Below are 17,668 nucleotides of genomic sequence, written 5' to 3' on the forward strand. Positions count from 1 at the left end.
CTGTGCTCTGAGCTTTGCTTTTCTCCTAGCGCACACAGTTGTACCCGGGCCCAATTCATTTCTTGGTTGGATTAACTTTCCAACCTCTCTTCATGTTTACCTTTCCAGCAATGCCAAATACATTCAGTCTCCAAGGTCACCAGCATCCTACTTTCAAACTAGGAGCCTGCCCATGATGCTCCTTTTTCTTACATTTTGTGACAAGAGAGCCTGCACTGTTGGTTTTGGAGCTCATCTCTCATCACCCTGATATCAACAAACCAGCTCATGTTCTATGTCTTCCCTCTTTCTTGCCAGTTCTCTTTGTTCCTGTAACATGCACTTACTCAGCCGCTCATTGGTCTGATCATCCCACGAGGTGCCTTGATAGGGAATGGCTTATTCCTTTCCTCATTCAGGCAAATCTTGAAATCCTACCTTTCCTGCATGATTCATCTGATAATAATCTAAGCACCTTCTTTGTATATCAGCCACTCTTCTTGAAAGAGCATCTGCAATAATAGTAGTAAATATGTTGTAAAGCACTTCCAACGATTCCATCTCAATCAATCCTCAACAACACTATGAAATAGATCTTAACTCACTTTACATACAAGGAAACCAAGGTGTGTACGAATTAACCAACTTGTCCTAGAGAATACAGCAAGCGAGTGGCTGAACTGGGACCCAAACCTTGTCCATCAGCTACTAAATCAGAACCTTTTCCATTCATTAGTCTGTCTCTGCCAAGCCCTGCTTAGGAATCAGCCATGAGAAACATGGGAGGGAGGGTACTTACCTTGCATCATCTGTTGATGGCCAAACCGGGCCAAAAGGTGAAGAAGGAATGGGCCAACCCAAAAGAGGGGTTTGAGGTCTGGAAACTTAAGTGTCCTAAGTGAATTTTACAAGTAGGATCCAACAAAGTGTCATCAGGAAAGAACCTCAGATGAAGCCCACAAAGGTTAAATCACAAAGTATACTAGATACTTTTTAAGGACTCTTGCATATTACACACATTAATTAGTAAAAAGGCAAACATCCATTTGGCTCCTGAAGAGCTAGAATTTTAAAAAGCATGATCAAGAGGAAAGCACAACCAACTACAAGGAACTATAATTAGAAAGCTTCAGAGAAAATTAAGAGCAAGGGTTCCAGGATTTCTCAAAGGTGGCATTCTGTTGAGAAAGGGATGTACTTTTTGTTTTTGTCCCACTATCCTGAAAGATTCATATTTGATGGTGTTCCCCCACATGCCAGGCCACAGGGTTACCAGACAGCTACCTGAGATCATTCCCTCACCTATGAGCCTTGCCTCACAGGGCCTTTCAGTTCCACCCCAAATTTCTGTCTTCCCTTTATTCTTGTAAAGAGTACAGATGGAAACACAACTGGTAATACGTTGTTGTTTCTAAAGCTGAGTGGGGAGAATGCTTGAGATCTATTTGACATGAGGTACAACCACCATGATTTTGCCAGCAGCTTCCCAAAGGCTCTCTTGCTAGGGACCTACACCTGGTTGAAGAAAGTAGGAAATTGGTTGTCTCCACTGGTTTCATATTTGGTAACAATCCATGTAACAAAGTATTTACCTATGTAAAAGAATATTCTCCTACTTTTCTATTTAGCTAATAATGCCAATTCAATGAAATTCAATTATATCTTTCAAATCTACTGCAAGCCTGTCTGCATCCTTGCCAACTCCAAATACAGGCAAAGAAGTAATACACAGGAAAAAATACTTTTTTGCTTCCATGTTTTTACTACCTGACTCCTGAGGATATTTCTCTTTAGTGTTTTATTTGCTAGGATTTTATTTTGTTTCTTCATTTGTTCATTCATTCGCTCATTCATTCAGCTTTTTATTAAAGTAGAATGTGTAGTACAGTGAGGGAGACAAACCATTAAGAGACTTAACTACAAGGAACAAACTGAGGGCTGCTAGAGGGGCAGTGGGTGGGGGATGGGGTAACTGGGGGATGGACATTAAGGAGGGCACATGAAGTAATGAGCACTGGGTATTATATGCAACTGATTAATCACTAAATTACCTCTGAACCTAATAATACACTATATGTTAATTAAACTGAATTTTAAAAATTTTAAAAAGCAGGTGTAGTACAGGATTATCCTTACATGTCATACAGGCTTTGTGATAAAATGTAAAACTAGGCCTTTATAAAATATCATTTCTTCCTACCATATGACAGCTGTAGGTTTTGACTCAGCCACAGAACTTCTTTGAGGAGGTTCCTCACTTGTAAAAGAAGGATAACAGGATCTACCCTATCCATCTTAAAGTGGTTTTCTGAAAGTCAAATCAAATGATGAATCTGAAAGTGCTCTATAAATATACTCAGCATTGATACCCGTGGATCAGAAAACCTAGTAGCAAAAAAAATGTATTGGCTGGGACGCCTGGGTGGCTCAGCAGTTGAGTGTCTGCCTTCAGCTCAGGGCGTGATCCTGGAGTTCAGGGATTGAGTCCCACATCAGGCTCCCTGCATGGAGCCTGTTTCTTCCTCTACCTGTGTCTCTGCCTCTCTTTCATGAATAAATAAATAAAATCTTTAAAAAAATGTATTGGCTTTCCAGAGACTTCCCAGGCTTGTCTCTGTGCATGTTATATGCTTGTGTGTTATCAGTAAGAGTAGCAATAGTGGCTTTGTACCCTCCACATAGTATTATCATTACCAGGTACCACTACATTTCTGCAAGCATTAGGATTCAAGGTAGAAACAAGTTGGGTACAGCTGCCTACCTAACCATGAATTGTATGGAAATCATGGTGCTATGCCAACATCTAATCTTTCATCATTCTAACTCTAGAGCTCCTTTTTGCCACTTTGCTCTTGTTCCAAAAGCTTGACTGGTGGAGAAGATACTTGAAATGTCCCAAACCTATGATTTTGTGATCCTGGTGTATCATCACCTCCACCCAGCTGGTGACAGAAATAGTGGCTGTCTGAGAGTTATTTAAAACAAGTACCACTAGGAACAAACTTTCTGAAAGAAACCTTACTGGCCTCCAAGTGGGCAACTGAAAAGAACCAAATGCTAGTGACAGAGAAGTCAATGATACAACAATTGAGGGCAGTTTTATTAGTTTCATTCAATGAAGCGCAACTTGGACAAAAAAATTCATTATTCAAACCAGATGCTGTTTTTGTAATATTCATCTCCATGATGAACTGTTTCAATTCTCTTTTATTTTGAATATGTAATATAAAGCAGGCAAATCATTACTTTAAGAAAGGCACACTTGAAATTTGTAAAGTTGGTCTGAAAAAGAACTGAATGTAGGAAGCCTGTTTGCCAAAGTTTATTGCCAAGAGCATTTTTGTCTTTTTTAATCATACGACAAAAGAAATGCAATAGTGAGTTTAAGCAAGACCAATTGTGAACAGCAACGAAATTACCCTTTAATGATAATCAGCCACAAATCTTGATTACTGCCAGCTCGAATCATCTGGTCATTAGGCATAAAAAGTGCTGTGTTCATCTATCTCAAGCAAGAATGAAGGATAGGCCCCTCAAGGTGTGCAGTCAGATAAGATGGGGAGGCAGGGAAGAAAGCAGAGGAGGCCAACCTCTGTTTGGTAAGCGCCAAACAGAAAGCAGAAGGCTCATAAAAATGTTTACTAAGCACAAAAGTTACTTTTTAGAAAAAAAGCCTGATGATGATCTTCCTCTTAGAAAAGATTAATCTTTCCGTTGTCAGAAGAATGACGAGGAACAGATCTCATCCCCGGAAAAAAGTGAGTGTCTGTAGCCAGGTGGATCCCAGGAGAAGATGAGAGCAGACTGTGGGGAACGGAGCCCAGCCAGAAGACTGTGGCCTTGAGATACAAACTGAAGACAAAGGGGAATGACCCTCCGGTATGGGGCTGTTGGGAAGTGTCAGAGCTTGCTGGGCAGTTTCTAGGTTCGTGGATGGAGTCCAATGCAGTAAACTGCTACCCTAAAAACAATGTAGTAGATAGAACCACGAGCTGCCCGTTTCTATTGCTTTATGGAGACAGGGCTGGAACATTTTAGACATGGAGAAGATCAACACCTTCATTTTACAAACAGAGACTCAAGGCCAAGGAGATAGACAGCAATCTTGTGGGACTAACTAACGGCAAAGCCAGGACTCCTTACCCACCTGCTCACTCCCTGAGGTGATGGAGAGGCTCTGAAGAGCAGCTAGTGAGGACTGCCACTTTGGAGTGGTCACTGCATTCTGGCACAGTTACGAACAGATACAGTCTTCTTCTGCCTCGGGCATGCTCATGTGCTCACTCAACACCAGACAAGTAGCAAGAGAAAAATCTATATTCATATTGGAATTGTAAATCCTATTTACCAAAATGCACTTTGGGCCAGACACCCCGTTAGGCACCAGCATTCATTCGCCTCTTGTAATGTTCACAACTCAGGAGGTGTTGATAACCTCATTCTACGGGAAATGCATCTAAAAGAGGTGACGTAACTTGCTTATGCTCACACCACTAGGTAAGTGGCAATCCTGGGTTCAGACATGTTTTCCTAGTCCCTTGAAGACACTGTGCTTTCTACTACCCTACCAGCCCTCAAAGTTTTGCAAAAGAAAGAACTCCTCATTCAACTGATTTATGAGAGCTGCACAAGAAGCTCTGCCTAGTGAAAATATCTGAATCATTATATAGGAAATAAACATTCTGAACAATGAGAAGGAAGCTTCTAAAATCTGGGTGTAAACATGAGCCCTTTCAGGTATTTCACTAAGGAGAGAAGTTTCTTGCAAAGTTTTTTCCTTCTAAAAACTCTTTGCTTCCCAGATCCTGAATAGTCCATTTATTACTCTTCTTTTCTCTTTCAGGCCAAAGCTCAAGTCCCCACAAGTAGAAGAGAAAGACAATGGAAATCTTGACAAGCAGGAATGACTTTGAACAGAGATGGTCACTGAAGAGCCCGTGGACAAGACCGTGGAGAACATTATCCCAGCTCGCAGCCTTCTTGTGGCTGGCAAGGCTCCACCAGTGCTTTCACCTCCTGGCAACCACCTGCTACCTTTACCTTCTGGAAACACGGGCATGCCGCCAGGCTGGAGATTTCTGCTCTCTGACTGAACACAAACACCTCTCAGCTTCCAGTCTGAACACAACCCTGAAGACCAAGACTGACTATGAGTTTGGTGCTACTGATGTCTCTGCAATTTGTAATCTTCTGCCTATAGGTAGGCTGGACTGTTAATTCAAAACTAGAATATTCCAAAGAGGCCTATTCTTAACTAAGAGAAGACCAACGAGGTTTGAACTTGATTTTGTTAATATACAGACCAGACAAACAGAAGCACCAGCCAGGCAAACGGGGCATGGGGTGCTCTCAACGAAACACAACCAACCTCATTATCCTAGTGATTTTTTGAAGTTTATTTCCTGGCAGTTTCAGGTTCCGGGAATACAGAGATGATGGGTTCTGTCCCTAAGGAGCTCACAAGTCTGGTGAGGGAGACAATACCTTGAAAAAATTAATGGCAGTATTAGGTGATAGGTGTGAGAACACAGAAGGACAAGTGTTAGAAGGAAACAGGAGAGAGGAACCAGGGGGAGATTTCATTAAAGAAGGGGCCATGTGGGGCAGTCCCAGTGGCTCAGCAGTTTAGTGCTGCCTTCAGCCCAGGGCCTGATCCTGGAGACCCGGGATCGAGTCCCACGTCCAGCTCCCTGCATGGAGCCTGCTTCTTTTTCTGCCTCTCTTTCTCTCTGCATCTCTCATGAATAAATAAATAAATAAACAAACTTAAAAAAAAAAGAAGAAGGGGCCATGTGAACTAGCATTACAAAATGAGTAGAGAGTTTTTAAAGCAAAGAATTTTTGAGATTTTAAAGCAAATAAAAAAAATTAAAGATTTTGAGATTTTAAAGCAAAGAATTTAGAGATTTGGGAACATTGCAAGCAGAAGAGACAGAGCATTCAAAGACTCACATTTATGAAGGAGCCTGCAGTCCAAGCAGTGAAGAGAAGCAGTGTTTATGTGTGGCGAGCTGGTAAAGGAAGCATCTCAGAGATCATTACAAAGGGTCTCTATAGGCATCTCAGAGTCAATGAAAGTTTTAAACCATGTTCAGTTGGTTTTTTGTTTTTGTTTTTCTTTCTTTAAGAAAGTAATTCTGGCAGACATGCCAAGTGTAGACAGGAGTCTATGTCAGTGCTGTGCAAAAAATAATAATAAAATGCAAGCCACAGAGCCAGGCCACATATATAATTTTAATTTTTTTAGCAGCCACATCTAAGGTAAGAAAAAAAAGTGAAATTAACTTAATAATATATTTTAACCCCCAAATCCAAATTACTATCATTTAACATGTAATCAGTATATTTAAAAATTATTAATGACATAGTTTACATTCTTTTTTTCTTGTACTAAGCCTTCTAGATCTGGCAGGCTTAACAGGATACCTCAATTTGAATGAGCCACACTTCAAGTACTCAGAAGCCAGAACTGGCCAGTGGTTACCATTTTAGACAGACAGCTCTAGATAAACCAAAATGCAAGACCCACTGAGGATACTGCAGCCAGGAGTCCAAACAAGGGACTTGTAATAAAGCTCTGAGCAGATATTTCCAGTCCCTGAACATAGGTAAACTGCCACTGAAATGACATTTTGCAAATATGAAACTTACTTTTTGTTTTGTTTTTAAAGATTTATTTATTTAAGTGGGGGAGAGGCAAAGGGAGAGAGAACCCTTAAGCAGACTCCCACTCAGTGCAGAGCCTGACACCAAGCTCAATCCCAAGAGCTCCAGGATCCCAAGATCATGAACTAAGAGTTGGCTGCTCAACCGACTGAGCCACCCAGGCGCCCCACTTTTTGTTTTGAATAGGCAATAATTCACATGGTTCACAAGTAAAAATAACACAACCAGGTATCTAACAAATAATACCGTTCCCACCCTTTTTCTGTCCACCTCATTTGCCACCAACCCATTAAAGGCAATCATTTCTATGGACTTTGTTTATCCTTTCAATGTTTCTTCATGCAGATACAAGCAGATATGACTGTAGACTCCGATTTTATCCCCTTTCTACACCAAAGGTAGCATACTACATAAAATGTTCTGTACCTTGCTTTTTTCATTTAATCACAATCTTGAAGATTTTTCCATATTACTGCATAAAGAGTTTCCAAGTTTTCTTTAAATGCTACACAATATTCAATTGTATGAATGGGTCACAGTTTATTTCACCAGCCTTCCACTAATGGATATTTGAATTGTTTCCAATCTCTTCTATTACAAACAATGGTCTAATGAAAACCTCCTACATACGTCACTTTATATGTATTCAGATGTACCTGCAGGGAGAAATTACCAGAGCCAAACTGCTGGGTCAAAGGGTAATTGCATTTGTAATCTCGATAGATACTGCCAAACTGGCCTTCATAAAGGCTGTGCTATTTTGTAATCTTACGAGAAGTACACTGACAATTTTTCCACATCTAGTCAATAATATATAATTATCACACTTTAGAATTTTTGCCAATCTGATGAAGTGAAAAGTACTACTTCAACACAGTCTAAATTTGCATTTCTCTTATGTTGGAGTTTGAAGATATTTTCTTTGGTCTAAAGACAACCTATGTTTCATGTTCTGTGAACATGTCCTATGCCCATTTTTCTATTGGTCTGACAGTCATTTTCTTATTCATTTGTAGGAACTCTTTATATACAGATTAGTCTTTTGCCCACTATAAATGTTTTTTTTTCCCTGTCATTTGTCTTTTGAATGTTCTTATTGTGGTTTTTACCAGATAAAGTTTTTACCCAAATTTATCAATTGTTTTCTTTAATGGTTTCTGAATTTTAAGTCATAGTTAAAGGGCCTTATTTAAGGTTACAAAGGAATTTACCTATGTTTTTTCTAGTCATTTTATGATTTTTTAAAAAAGATTTATTTATTTGAGGGGGAAAGAGCATGCATGACCTCCAGAAGGGGACACAAGGGAGAGAGAGAATCTCAAGCAGATTGCTTACTGAGTGCAGAGACCAACACAGGGCTCAATCTCACAATCCTGAGATCGTGACCTGAACTGAAATCAAGAGTCAGATGCTTAACCAACTGAATCACCCAGGCACCCCTCTAATCCTTTTATGATTTTAAGCAGATATGAATATATACTCATATTTTGAAATATTTATTAGAAACATCATTTTTCACTTTTTCCAACTGAGGTAGACCAGACAATTTATAAATTGCCTTCCTGATTTCTTGTTCCTTTCTCTGTCATCATTCTTTTGAATACCACATTAATCATCATATAAAATGAACTAAATCAAGATGGAATTTATTTGAATGGTATGAGATATAGAACAACTGCATCTTTCTTTTTTCTTTTTTTTTTTTAAGATTTTATTTATTTAATGAGAGACATAGACACAGGCAGAGGGAGAAGCAGGCTCCATGCAGGGAGCCCGACATGGGACTTGATCCCAGGTCTCCAGGATCACACCCGGGGCTGAAGGCAGTGCTAACCCGCTGAGCTACCTGAACTGCCCCAAATGCATCTTTCTCCAGATACCTACCCACTTGGCCCAATACCATATACTAAATATTTCATCATCATCCCATTGGAAACATAATTTTTAAATACTTTTCTATTTGTATAGATAGCAACCTGAATTTTTATAAATTCATGGTTCTAATTCTTTAGTCTAGACACCAAAGAGGTAAATACAATTTATGTTATTCAATTTATTTATGAAAACTGCCAAGTTTCATGAAACTGCACTTATACAGCACTATCCTTCCTCCCCCATCATCAGTATCTTTTCAACAGATGCTTGACTTGAAGAGATATACAGATGCAGACTGTCATTGAGAAGTTTACAATTTGGAAGTTGCTAAATTATTTTTCACAATAATTTGTTTAAAAGGCAAGTAGTACACCAAAATTAAAGTTTGGCAAAACTCTGTATCTCTTGATCTCAGGGTTATGAGTTCAAGCCCCATGCTGAGTATAAAGCTTAGTAAGTAAGTAAAAACAATATAATATCAGATTTTTCAGGATGCCTGGCTGGCTCATTTGGTAGAGCATGTAACTTTTGATCTCAGGGTGTTAAGTCTGACACCCCACATTGTGTGTAGAGATAACTTAAAATCTCTAAAAGGTTTGACAAAACTGCCATCAATGACAGAATTCTGGTTTATCCAAGTTCATTTATATGCTCACCAATGTGACATCCAAAAGATTTATGAAAAAGAAAGAAAGGAGAAAAAAAACCCAGAAAGGCAATTCAGAAAATATCTGATTCACCTCATCTGGAAAAGTGAAAAGTGATTTTATATATATATAAGTGTGTGTGTTTTCATAAAGGTAAATAGAAATACGGAATGCTTCACAAATTTGCATGTCATCCTTGCAAAGGGCCATGTAATTTTATCTTCTCTGAAATGTTCCAATTTTAGCATATGTGCTACTGAAATGAACATGACAAATAATATTCTTTAATAAAGACTTAACAGTCCCAATTATTTCTATTCAAAAGTTTCCAATAAACTGGAATTTTTAAGGTAAAATGAGAAAAGTATAGTATTTTATGTATTTATAGTCCTTCTCCAATATTAATTCATATCATGTACACCAGCCTTCAAGTTTTATCCAATCAATGCATACTGCACATATTTCCCTGCCTCTCGAGGTTGTAAAATTAGTTATTACAGTTCAGTTTCTAAGAGATTTATTCACACACACACATACACACACACACACACACAGAGTTATAAGCAGCATAACCTTCAAAAATAGCAAGAGGATCAGTTCCTACAGGGATGCTCATGTATTAGACATGAACTATAAAATCTTACATAGGGGATAATAGTACCAGGAAAATAATGACAGCAACAAAATGATCCCACATAGGAAATAAAGGAAATGCTGAGGAAGTGGGTCAGGAGGATCCTATGGAGTAAAAGCTTCCCCAGACAGGAACGACACATAGCTTCTGAGAGCTCTGTGATGTTTCTTTTAAAAAAAAAATTATTTATTTGAGGGGGTGGGCAGTGGGGAGGTAGGAGTTGAGGGAGAGGGAAAGAGAATCTTAAGCAGATTCTGAGTGGAGCACAGAGGCTGATGCGGTGCTTGATCCCATGACTTGAGCTAAAACCAAGAGTTGGGTGCTTAACCTACTGTGCCACCAGGCACCTTGACCTCTGTGATGCTTCTAAAACACACAGAGCTGAAGTAGAGGCCAACAGACCTGTGAACACAGAGGCTGTACTCCTGATATTTCTGAGGTGGCCTCCCTGTCTCCCTATATCCTCCTCCCCTCAAGCTGTTGTTTCCCACGTCAGCCTGCAGACTCTTGAGAAAGGCTCACAAACCTGATCTCTGTCCCCGAGATGATGTTCTTGAATTTCGACTTTTTTTAATTCGCAAATGTCTAGTGAAGGCAATTCACCCGCATATCATACCTAAGTACTTAAAACTAACCATTAATGCCTATCGTCCTCCCCCCCAACAAAATTCTGTTTCCTATCGGTATCAATAATATTGTTATATTCCAATTTAGTCAAACTCCTTCTTCATACCACCTTACACCTTAGGCATCCTCTGATTCTTTTCATACCCTATGACAGCCACCTATCTAGTATTTCTTTGTGATATCCCCCATCTTGCCCTTCCCTTTTGTTTCCAATTTCAGACCGTCTTCATGACCAGGTCTGTGCCTACTTCATATACTCTGTTTGTTTGCTTTTTTAATTTTACTTACATTCAATTAATTAACATATAATGTATTATTGATTTCAGAGGTAAAGGTCAGTGATTCATTAGTCTTATATAAGGCCCAGTGTTCCTTATATCACATGCCCTCCTTAATGCTCATCACCCAGTTACCTCATCCCCCCTCCTCCTTCTCCCCTCCAGCAACCCTATTTGTTTCTTATGATTAAGAGTCTCTTATGGTTTGCCTCCCTCTCTGATTTCGTCTTCTTTTATTTTTTTCCTTTCTTCCCCTATGATCTTCTGTTTTGTTTCTTAAATTCCACATATAAGTGAGATCATATGATAATTGTCTTTCTCGGATTGACTTATTTTGCCTAGCATAATACCCTCTAGTTCTATCCACATAATTGCAAATAGCAAGATTTCACTTTTTTTCTTTTTTAAATATTTATTTATTCATGAGAGAGAGAGAGAGAGAGACAGACAGGCAGAGGGTGAGTAGGTTTTAGCTCCCATGTAGGGAGCCTGACATGCGACTGGATCCCAGGTCTCCAGGATCACACCCTGGGCTGAAGGCAGCGCTAAACCGCTGAGTTCCACCCACCCCCCTCCCGCCGGGCTGCCCAGATTTCACTTTTTTGATGGCTAAGTAGCAGTCCATTGTGTGTGTGTGTGTGTGTGTGTGTGTGTGACTATTGTGGACATTGCTGCTATAAACATTGGGGTGCAGGCACCCCTTTGGGTCACTGCATTTATATCTTTGGGGTAAATACCCAGTAGTGCAATTGCTGGGTCATAGGGTAGCTCTATTTTCAACTTCTTGAGGAACTTCCATACTGTTTTCCAGAGTAGCTGCACCCGTTTGCATTCCCACCAACAGTGTAAGAGGATTCCCCTTTCCCTGCATCCTCGCGAACATCTATCATTGCCTGATGTGTTCATTTTAACCATTCCGACTGGTGTGAGGTGGTATCTCATTACGGTTTTGATTTGTATTTCCCTGATGCCAAGTGATGTTGAGCATTTTTCATGTGTTTGTTGGCCATTTGTATGCCTTTTTTTTTTTTTTTTTTGAGAAATGTCTGTTCATTTCTTCTGCCTATTTCTTGACTGGATTATTTGTTCTCTGGGTGTTGAGTTTGAGTTCTTTATAGGATTTTGGATAGTAGCCTTTATCTGATGTGTCATTTGCAAATATCATCTCCCATTCGGTAGGCTGCCTTTTGGTTTTGTCAACTGTTTCCTTTGCTGTGCAAAAGCTTTTTATCTTGATGAAGTCCCAATAGTTCATTTTTGCCTTTGGAGACGTGTCTCATGAGAAGTTGCTGCAGCCAAAGTCAAAGAGGTTTCTGCTTGTGTTCTCCTCAAGGATTCTGATGGATTCCTATCTCACATGTAGGTCTTTCATCAATTTTGAGTCTATTTTTATGTATGATGTGAGGAAATGGTCCAGTTTCATTCTTCTACATGTGGTTGTCCTCTTTCTAGGAGGCCAGCATTATCTTGATCTTAAAACCAGACAAAGACCACCCCCCCCCCAAAAAAAAGAAGACTTACAGACCAATATCCCTGATGAACATGGATATAAAAATTCTCACAAAGATACTGGCCAATAGAATCCAACAGTACATTAAACGGATTATTCACCAAGACCAAGTGGGATTTATTCCTGGGATGTAAGGGTGGTTCAACAACTGCAAATCAATCAATGTGATATACTACGTTAATAATACAAAGGACAAAAACCATATGATCCTCTCAATAGATGCAGAAAAAGCATTTGACAAAGTACAGCATCCTTTCCTGATTAAAACTCTTCACAGTGTAGGGATAGAGGGAATATACCTTGATATCATAAAAGCCATACATGAAAAGCCCACAGTGAATACCATTCTCAATGGAGAAAAACTGAGAGCTTTTTCCCTAAGGTCAGGAACACAGCAGGGATGTCCACTCTCACCACTGTTGTTCAACATAGTTTAGAAGTCCTAGACTCAGCAATCAGACAACAAAAAGAAATAAAAGGCATCTGAATCAGTAAAGAAGTCAAATTCTCACTCTTGGCAGATGACATGATACTCTATATGGAAAACCCCAAAGACTCGACTCCAAAATTGCTAGAACTCATACAGGAAATCAGCAAAGTGGCAGGATATAAAAAATCAATGCACAGAAATAAGTTGCATTTCTAAACACTAACAATGAGATAGGAAAAAGAGAAATTAAGGAGTTAACCCCATTTACAATTGCACTCAAAACCATAAAATACTTAGGAATAGACCTAACCAAAGAGGCAAAAGATCTGTACTCCGAAAACTACAGAACACTCATGAGAGAAATTGGGGAAGACACAAAGAAATGGAAAAATGTTCCATTCTCATGGATTGGAAGAACAAATATTATTAAAATGTCTATGCTACCTAGAGTAATCTATACATTCAATGTAACCCCTATCAAAATACCATCAACTTATTTCACAGAGTTGGAACAAATAATCCTAAAATTTGTATGGAACCAGAAAAGACCCCAAATAGCCAAAGGAATGTTGTAAAAGAAAACCAAAGCTGGGGGCATCACAATTCCAGACTTTACCCTCTATTACAAAGCTGTACTCATCAAGACAGTATGGTAATGGCACAAAAACAGACACACAGATCAAGGAACAGAGAACAAAGAAATGGACCCTCAACTCTATGGTCAACGAATCTTTGACTAAGCAGGAAAGAATATCCAATAGAAAAAAGACAGTCTTTTCTAACTCATATACTTTTAACTGATTTCCTTCTTGCTTCACTCCCCATTTATAAACAATTCTACAAACAATTGCCATGTACCTTTCTTAAATAGTACCAAAACCTTCAGTGTTCCCCATTACTTACATGATAGCCTGGAACCATATCACTGATCATTTCATTCATTTGACAAATATTTACTGAATCCCCCTTTTGGCCAGGCACAATTCTAGGCATTTGGGGCATATCATTGAACAGATAAAACTTCTATTTAATCTTACTTTAACCTATTTTTTTCCAGCCTTTCATCTCACTAGCCTCCTAGATAATTATAAACATTATCTATAAATAAATCTATACCAGAAGTTATATTCTGGCATAATTATACATTCAATGATACCTTAAAAAACCCTACTACGTGTTGGATCCAGTCATGAGCAAGAGCAGCCTTTTCTGTATGTCCCACTCTGGCCTCTTTTCACTTTTCTGCTCTGAATGCCTTCTCCTTTCCCTGCCCTCTAACTCCTGCCCACCCCCAAACACTCAATCCAAACCCTCTAACTTCCCTAAAGCTTTTCCTGGGCACCTACACCCACAGCAAGGGTCCTTAGTACTTTGTGTGACATCTTTTGTGTGTGTGTGTGTGAGACATCTTTATCTCATACAGTGCTTCTGGGATGTGGGTGTGGGTTTTCTTTTCATAGGTTTAACGAAACTCTTTAATTAGAACAGAGGTCTCTGAAGACTAGATACTTTTCCCTTCTTTGCACTTCCTAGTAGGATTCCTTAATCACAGAACATTACTGCCAAAAGAAATGTCTGACACCAGTTCATCAAACCCATCTTGCCCCTTGAGAAAGCTGAGGCCTAGGGAGGTTAAGTCATAGTATCAAGTGTTTAAAAAAAAAGTGAATAAATATTAATTGCAGACTGGCAGGCATCTTTTTCTTTGTCCCTAGAGATGGGGGAAGCTGGCTGAACTGCTGGTTGTGTGCAGTTCTTTCCTCCTGGAATCCACACATGTGCTCCCAAGCTGTCTGACAAGTTGCTGAGAGCTACTGCCCAGCTGAGGCCTAACTAACCTCACCCTGGTGGATTTGCCTAGTTCTATACAGTTGCCCTCTTTCCAATTATCTAACTGCAAGCAGGTAGCTGGAGATCTCAGTGATGATAAACAATGAGGCCCTAAGCACACAGATTTTCCAGATTCTAGACTGCTCTCCCTCTCTGCACCCATGAAATCCAAGGCTTCCTTTAGCCTGCCATATCATGCTTCACCTTTCTGCACTGGCCAGGGGCTGCCCCGGCTGGGAGCCAGAGCTCTCTGAAGGAGAGAGCTAGTAACAGCAGGAGCGCACAGAGAGAGGTTAATGGAGCCATAATTAAAAGTATCTACAGGTGCAAAATCAGCGTAGCCCTGTGGGAAGTACAATTTGGAATGGGCTAGTAGAGTCCAGGTGTCATCTACAAAGCACAATGAGATGTAGCATAATGTAGAAATGCCAGGATTTTTAGCATGAGCCCCATTCCTATTCCCTATCACCTGGTCATTCCCTCTGCACTCTTCATACGGAATTCAGAGACATGTGTGGTCCTCTCCTACTCCTCCTACCTACTGAAATGACAATGGTGCTCAATAACGTTTCCTGAATCTCCCACAAGTGAAATCTACCCTTTGCTTGAGCTGAAAAAAGTCAAATTTAACAGAAGCAGTCATGCACATGTGGCCAATGTAGATAAGAACGGCTCATGTTTGTATGTTCTCTGGGGGCCCAGAAGGACTGACAGTACTTAATTGGCCACAGATTATGAAGCCCACGTTCATCAAATTAGACTGGAGGTAATTGCCCTTCACGTGTTGTTTTAGGCAGCTGTTCCTTTATTCAGAAGTAAAAATCTGTGCCCTCAATTTATAATAATCCCTCGATGTCACGGTCTTTTGGTATTGCCAAATCCCGTAACCTTGAAAGTCACCAATAGTTCTTTCTCAAGTTATCTCTGGACCTGGAAGGATAGTTTGGTGGGAAGAAAGTCCTGGTTTTCAAGATCAAAGAACATTCCTTACCTTTATGCAAACCTCTGAACTATAGAGGTACCTACCTAACAACAGCTAGCAAGTAGCATTGTTTGTTTCTATCTATGTAAATGAATTGTTAAAAATTGACAAAGAAAAATATTCTAAGCTCCAAAATCATCTTCTATCTGATTTTAGCTTCTTGGGGGGAAAGAAACAAAGATTCATGCCTAAACCCAGACCACATGACATCAATCCATCAGAGATACAGCTGCCAGAGTTTTCACTCATGTGCCCCCTCTTCTCTTTCCTGTTGCAGCTTTTCCTCCCACTCCTCCTCTGCAGGCAGGACATCTTCCATCCAGTTTGGACTGCCCACCATATCCGGAACATGCTCTGCAGCTCAGCTGATGTGATTATCTGAACCTCGCTTACCAAAACTGGGCCACCATGACCCAGGTCGGCCTAACATTAACTGCTGACCCAGACCGTGGGTTGGAAGTCTTTCTGGTCTCCCGTCTCAAGCTGGGACTGATTCAGGCAATGAGGGTGATGATGGGCCAGTGATCAGTATTCAAGAGGTCTTCCCAGGTCTTGCAGAGGAGGAAGAGACAGAGGATGGGGGCCTGACATGTCAATGCAGCCAGACTTCTATCAGCCAGACTCAAGCAGGTGAAACACCAGTGTATCCTTGCCTCTAAGGTTATATCAACCTTGGCACCACCTACTCAGTACACCGCATGTGTTTATTCATTCATTCCTTCCTTTATTCTTTCACTATTTAATGAGTCCCTGCATAGATGTAGGAAGATACATCTCAAAATTGCAAATCTAGTAAATTAGTAGTTAGCCTGAACCCACTGAAGTATGAACTTCCATTAACTGGAATGATGGGTTTCCTTCATAGAAGCGACATTCAAGTCACACTGAACATACCAAGTCACTGATAGTGTGTCTAAAAATAACTCTCCCTCTTCTCTACCAGAAGAACTCAGCTATATTTATACTGAAAGATACAGATGTCACTTCCCTAGAAAGCCTTTCCCAACTCTTCTGGTCTTCTTAGAAGGCTTCCAGGTACATCTCCCACCACATTTTCCTTCACTCTCCTAGCTATACTGATGCTTTCTCACTTCCTGCCTTCCATGTTAAGTCCTTTTATGTCCCAGGGCCTTTGCATATGCAGTCTGTGATGCTGAAATATCATGTTAACTCCTTTTATGTTCCAGGGCCTTTGCATATGCAGTCTGTGATGCTGAAATATTTTTGTCCATATTCCAACTCATAACCCCCAGCACCACAGTCCTTACTGCTCCCCTACCTTTATCTAAGTAAGCCTCCCCACCCTTCAGATCTCAGTTGAATCAGGAAAGCCATCCCTGAGCCCCACCATTATTCACCCTCATAGTCTCAAATGCCTTTCCTCACATGCACTAATCAGAGCTGTATTGTTAGAATTTTGATACTCTTTGGTTAAAGTCTATTTCCTCATTAGACTATAAATTCCATAAGAGCAGGGACCATGACTATTTTCATTCATCACTGTAACCACAGTGGCACATAATAGGTGGGAGTATTAGCTGAATGAACGAGAGACTTTCTCTACTTGTGTCACTGAATTCCAATTGCCTGTTTGTGTATTGGCCCTAAAACCAGGCTCCTGCCAGCCACCCCAGAACCAAATACTTTTCTACAATGTCCTTTTTAAATGGACATTTATCCAGGGAAATGAACATTTATTCCTATCACTTACACCTTGTATATCCACATTTAGCAACAATGGAGATAAAAATTAGGATCTTAAGATCCTAAGGTTGAAGATCCTCATGTATACTGAGATCATGAAAACAGGCATAGAATATATCCAAAAAAGGGGTGCCTGGCTGGCTTGGTTGGTAGAGCATGTGACTCTTAAACTCAGGGTTGTGAGTTCAAGCTTGCAACTTGAGTTGGAAAAAACAAAACAAAACAACTTGAGTTGGGTAGAACTTACATTAAAAAAAAAAGAATATATTCTTTTTGGTTGAAGGTTGATATTAGAACCAAAAATGAATGGATGGGGGTGTTAAATATTATCGAGTGTTTCTGATCAACTCTGATCTAACCAGAAAAGTCATAACCAAAGAACTCACTTTCTGACTCCTTTTCAGTAGATGTCTTAGCTGTTTTGACCACTGAGTAGGACCCAAACCGAGCAACTGGAGACAGCAACATGCCATATGCAGCTTCTTGGTTAGTGTCCGTGATGAGCT

At 40.0% G+C, this 17,668-nt stretch overlaps 1 protein-coding gene and 1 non-coding gene across 2 annotated transcripts in view; both read right to left on the bottom strand.

Moving 5' to 3' along the window:
- JAZF1 (JAZF zinc finger 1) overlaps window positions 1–17,668 on the bottom strand; it is a 336,562-nt gene that overhangs the window by 264,136 nt on the left and 54,758 nt on the right. The window lies entirely within an intron of this gene.
- On the bottom strand, window positions 9,327–9,434 carry LOC112670930 (U6 spliceosomal RNA). Its single transcript, XR_003143308.1, has one exon. It is a non-coding gene; the product is annotated as a U6 spliceosomal RNA (small nuclear RNA).

Source organism: Canis lupus, chromosome 14, assembly GCF_003254725.2.
Source record: "Canis lupus dingo isolate Sandy chromosome 14, ASM325472v2, whole genome shotgun sequence".
Taxonomy (NCBI): domain Eukaryota; kingdom Metazoa; phylum Chordata; class Mammalia; order Carnivora; family Canidae; genus Canis; species Canis lupus.